This window comes from Ciconia boyciana, unplaced genomic scaffold (genome assembly GCF_034638445.1).
Source record: "Ciconia boyciana unplaced genomic scaffold, ASM3463844v1 HiC_scaffold_183, whole genome shotgun sequence".
NCBI lineage: Eukaryota > Metazoa > Chordata > Aves > Ciconiiformes > Ciconiidae > Ciconia > Ciconia boyciana.
This window is the reverse complement of record NW_027328551.1, coordinates 1-5,559: the sequence shown is the minus strand read 5'-3', so window position 1 is coordinate 5,559 and position 5,559 is coordinate 1. Positions and strand designations below refer to the sequence as shown.

The following is a 5,559-nucleotide window of genomic DNA, read 5'->3' as shown; positions in this document are numbered from 1 at the left end:
GCTGCTGCCCCCGTGTGGACAAAAGTCGATATTGCAGCTGGGGACCCGCGCATGCGCAGTGGTGCTTTTTTTGCTGCTCGCTGCTGCCTCCGCGTGGACGAGATGCAGTACTGCAGCTGCGGAGCTGCGCATGCGCGGTGGTGCATTTTTTGCCGAGCTCGCTGCTGCCGCCGTGCGAACAGAGGTCGGTACTGCAGCTAGGAGTCGCGCATGCGCGGTGGCGCTTTTTTTCTGCTCGCCTCTGCCGCCGGGTGGACAAAAGTCGGTACTGCAGGTGGGGAGCCGCGTTGCGCAGTGGCGCATTTTAAAGTGCTCGCTGCTGTCGCTCAGGGGAACAGGGTCGCTACTGCAGATGGGGATCTGCGCATGCGCGGTGGGTCTTTTTGGCTCGCTGCTGCAGCCCGGTGGACAAATGTCGGTATTGCAGCCCGGGCGCCGCGCATGCGCAGTGGCGCATTTGTGTTGTGCTCGCTGCTGCCGCCCCGTGACCAAAACTCGGTACTGCAGCTGTGGAGCCGCGCATGCGCGGTGCCGCATTCTCAGGTGCTCGCCCCTGCCGCCCTGTGGACAAAGCTCGGTACTGCAGCTGGGGAGCCGCGCATGCGCGGTGGCGCCTTCGCCCGACCTCGCTGCTGCCGCCCTGTGGACAACAGTCGGTACTGCGGCTGAGGACGCGCGCATGCGCGCTGAAGCATTCGTTTTGTCCTCGCTGCTGTTGCCCGGTGACCAAAAGGCGGTACTGCAGCCTAGGAGCCACGCATGCGCGGTGCCGCTTTTTCGTTGTGCTCGCTCCTGCCGCCCCGTGGACAAACGTCGGTACTGCTGGTGCGGCCCGGCGCATGCGCGGTGGCGCATTTTCCCGTGCTCTCTACTGCCGCCCAGGGGAACAACGGCGGTACTGCAGCCGGGGAGCCGCGCATGCGCGACAGCGGTTGGTTTGGGGTTTTTTTTGTGCTCGCTGCTGCCTCTCTGTGGACAGAAGTCGGCACTGCAGCTGGGGAGAACTCGCTCTGCCTTGTTGCCATTTAAAATTTCTTCATCTACATCCTCTTTTTATGCACTTTTAAACTCCTTGTTTTAGTCATATATATGAGTTCTTTTTCTATTTTATAACCCTATATACCTCGATTTAGATTTTTTTCATATTCTACCATCCTTTCTTATAAGAGAGTAGACAGAGGGCTTTCTTGTCAAATCTTTTTACGTATATATACATAAAATTTTTCAATATACATAAAAAGGAGAGATTTTTCTCTACTTCAATGCCTCACACCCATATTTACAGGTTTTCATTATTTAATCCCTCCCCCACCAATTCTCAGGCATTTGGGGGCTGTCACCCCCTTTCGGGGGGTGAACTGTCCCGTGACCCCCCTCCCCCCACTCAACCTGCTCCTCTGCCACATCACCATCGTCCCCCCCAGTGACATCGGGGTGCCCCAATAGACATCATCACTCCCCAGCCTCCCCTCTTCTTCGTCACACCCAAAAGACAAACAAAACAAGGGAAACTGCCCCAACTGCCAGCTCCTTACCTTCATCAGGCCATTTACATATGTACATGCCCCACCAAAAAAGGGGAGCTCCGCTAGAAAAATAAAGGGGGGGCAGCCCCCCAAATGCTTGCAGCCCCCCCAGCCCCTGTCCCGCAGCCTGGTGGCCGCCCCACGGCATAGGGGAGCGTGCCCGAGGACGGTGCCACGTCTCTCGCTCGGCCTCTGCTCCGCCATCTTCCCCCTCCCTTCCCGCGCTGCGACCGACTCCCCAGGGCAACAAACGGCCCCGGTCCCTCTCGGCCCCGGGCTCTCCCCACCACCTGCGGGGCACCCACCGCACACAGAGCCAGGAGCCTCCAGCCACAGGGCTGGCCCCTGACCCTCACCATGCTTCACGACCCGCAGGGAAACCTGGCCGGGGGGATCTAGGGAGCACCACCAGACGCTTACAGCAAGACCGCTGAAAAACAAAAACCCCACATTCCCTTTCAGCACATGAAAAAAAACACCACAGCAGAAAGTACAGGGATTCAGTCGGAATAAGGGATAGGAGAGGAGCTGAGCTAAAGCAGGATTCTAGGGAAACAGGTCCGCTCCAGATACAGCGCACGCTTTAACAGCTACACTGACTGCAACGCTTCAAATCCCTATTGAGAACAAGTGGTAGGATTTTCAACACCTTCTTCACCTAAAAGTGAACGCTCTTGCTGCTCTCGGAAAACGTCTCATCCCTTCCTTCCAGCACTGCTGCAGGGAGACGGTCCGGCCTTGTCCTGCAGCCTCACCGGGCTGTCATCAGAATCTACGCTTACGGATCCAGATCCACCACAACGGCTACAGCCCTCGCGCTGCTGCTGCTGCACGTCTTGCTGGCTCGGTCAAGAAAGCTGAAAGGGAAGTGTAAACCTTTAGAGAGTAACGTGGAAAATAAAGAACACATCTCAGTAATTCACTCTACGCTGAAAAGGTGGCCGTATGTTTATATACATCCAACAACAGGACTCACACTAGAAAAGCATTTGAGTTTCCTTTTGCATTCATTTAACTTGCACAGCTGGGATACCGTTAAACCATCTCTCTCCAAAATGCACGGTTATTATGTGACCGGGGGGGGTTGTGCGCTATGTCCCTCCTAGTGACATCTGCCCAGCTGCGCTGCCCAAGAGAGACGCTACTGAAGCGCCAGGGAAACGCACCATGGAAAGAGGGGCAGAAATAAAGTACTGCCGAGCACGCCGTCAAAATACTGGGGAAAACCCCGTAACGTTCAGTTGCCTCTCTCTTGAAACATGGAGAACAAATACCTCACTGCTGAAATACACCTCCTAAGTTGCATGCCACAGCTATTGGGCAGTTACAGTTTCAACAGTGCCAGTCGCTTTGTCCATGACACCGTTTTAAATTCTCTTTAAAGTTTCCGTTTGATAGAAAAGTCAGTGAGATAAGAGATCCCCCAGACGGTTTCACTGGGGGGGGAGGAGGGGAGGAGGCGCAGAAATCAAATCCCCAGTGCTGCAATACATCAGGCTACCAAAAGGGACCGGCAGATTTGCTAATGGCTTTTGGCTGTACCGAAGCATGCAGAGGAACGCCTTTCCATCATATCTCGGCTGTTGCAACCGACAACCAAAGACCAGCGATGCCGTCAACTTTTGGAAGACGTGCTGGGCTTGGGTCCTTGGAAGGAAATTCACTTTTCTGGGTGTTTTTAAAGAGAGTGAAAAGTCTTGCTGCTGATGACTTCTACTGGCACGTCCAGCCGCTCCGATGGGAAGTTCATCAAATGCAACTTCTTTGAATGAGAAGGATTGCCAGTCGGGAAAATCTCTTTCCAACTGAAGTCAAAAACTACACACCGTAGCTTCAGGAAAAAGGACCTTCTCGAAGCAGTAACTCACCAAAACCACATCACTGGCGGTACTTACAAGGCTGCTAACGCTTCTTGGGAAAGCCTGGAAAACTCGCGGAAGCGACGCCCATTTGTCCCGTTTTGTCCACGTCTCTTCTTTGACCTTGACGGCTTTTCGTACGGACGCTAGGATCGCAGTAAGGCTTTTCAAGTACTGCTACAAGACATTTTAAAACCTTACTGACTGAAAAAGCAGAAAGCTTTTCCCAGGAAAACAAAGGCTCTTTCTTCTGAACACCTGAACTCTTCCCAACAGTTTCTTTCCTCTTTTAGTACAAAATTATTTTCACAGTATCATTTCATAGGAAGCGCACAGAAACAGAAGATTACGCTTTCGGGAAGAGAAAAGAAACGGAGGGAAGTCAGCTTTGCGTAGGCACGCTCCAGAACACGCCTTTTTCCATCTGTAGTATTTGTGTTGAAATACTTCACAGAAAAACTACAGGAGGAGAGTTGGCACATTCTTCACCTTAACTTTCAAGTCCCCGCTACGAGTACCTTAGGAAAAACGCAGGCACACATCGTAGACGTACCGTGGACTTGCAGACCACTACGGATCCTTTCCGTCCGTCTTGCGCTTTCCTGGCAGAAGAAAGGGCGACCGCGGCGAAATGGTGGCGGCTGACATTCTGCTGAGAGAGGAAAAAAAACCCTTTAGCATAAAGCTGGGTAGGAATCTAAAGCTTCCTTTTTTGGTGAAGGCTGGTGAAGACTACAACTGAGCGGAGGAAAAAGTGTTTTGCATCATCTTCGGAACAGTTGACGATACAGGCCGCTAGAGCTTGGGCACTTTTTAGACAACCGTGCCTTTTTTTGACTCACGGGCAGCTTTGGTTTGCGCAGCAAAAAGACGCAGCAAAATGCGCAGCAAGAAGACGGCACGCCCTCGGACCCAGAGCACAACCCTCCGGACGGCCACACGCCCCTCGCTGTTTTGATGAGGAGCCGCCGAGCATCCCTGCGAGCACAGCTGCACGCGCAACATCACTTTCACCTACGCTGATTTCAGCGGATGTAGTTTCTGAAGCTTTACACTGAAAACCGTATCTTGACACTTCGCCACAGGAGAAGCGATCCGTAACTAGAACCCCACAAAAACCTAGAAACACCACTTGCAATCCCACAGCAGCGACAGCTTCAGAACTATTTAGACCAGGAACAAGGGAGAAAAATAACACCGCTTCATCGCGCGCACGGGAAAGCGGCAGAGAAAAGGGTCAGCATTCGTAGCCCTCACAGGAAACAGGCATTCTCCTTCCCTTCCTAAAGCCCTCTCTTGGGTCTAAATACCGCAGCACTACCGTGGCAGTATCGAGAGCAGGGAACAACAGCCCCGCCGCTGGACGTTTACGTAGCGGCATACATAAACAGAGGGACACGTTTTGCCACGCGCAACCCTGAACTTCCTGAAAACTCACGTTTACCAAAAGGAGAGCCGCTTGGAGCATACTGCCCAGCAGCGTTTGGCAATAAAACTGCCATGTGGTGGACCCACGCAAATTGCTCGGTAACTTGCTATTTGCTTCCCCTTGTTTTTCTTCCTTCGGAAATTCTACTTGCGGCCAAGTTATTCACTACGGCTTCAAGCATTTACCTTCCTGGGATTACCAGCATGTCTACACAGGCAAGTAACTTCCCTGCTCTTCTACCGTTGTCCAAATTCCAATTACAGTCATGAAAGAGGAGTGAGAGAGAAGAAAAGGAGAGCTCAGGCAGCAAGAGAGCTCTGCAGGCTGCCGCCACTCAACGTCGCACTCTTCTTTTTAAACCACACACACGCGCCCCCCACAAAAAACAGACCAAAAACCCCGTGACCTTGTACCTTTTTTCTTTCAGAGCTCATCCCTGTCTCAGCACGCCGTCTTGTCAAAGCGTGAAGTGCAGATGATCTGTAGCCCAATGACATTTGCGTGCGATGGATACGTGTTCAGAAGGAGTCCAGATCTGTAAGACAGGTGCCGTTTTGGTGGGTTTAATAATCATCACTCGAGTGTATCGACGGACACGTTTGGGAGGAAACTAACTGTTGTGGTTTAGCCCCAGTCGGCAATTAAGTGCCACCCAGCAGCTGGCTCACCCTCCCCCCCCAGGCGGATGGGGGAAAAGAAGCCAAGGAGCAAAAGTCGGAAAACTCGTGGCCTCAGATAAGAAGAG

The 5,559-nt window shown here is 52.7% G+C and overlaps 1 long non-coding RNA gene across 1 annotated transcript; it reads right to left on the bottom strand.

The window, feature by feature from the left end:
- Positions 1 to 1,398: 1,398 nt before the first annotated feature.
- Positions 1,399 to 5,482, bottom strand: LOC140646079 (uncharacterized). The gene is made up of 4 exons (XR_012040314.1): positions 5,228 to 5,482; positions 3,939 to 4,037; positions 3,422 to 3,562; positions 1,399 to 2,383 (listed from the first exon to the last, which is right to left on the bottom strand). It is a non-coding gene; the product is annotated as an uncharacterized lncRNA (long non-coding RNA).
- Between the last annotated feature and the right edge of the window lie 77 nt (positions 5,483 to 5,559).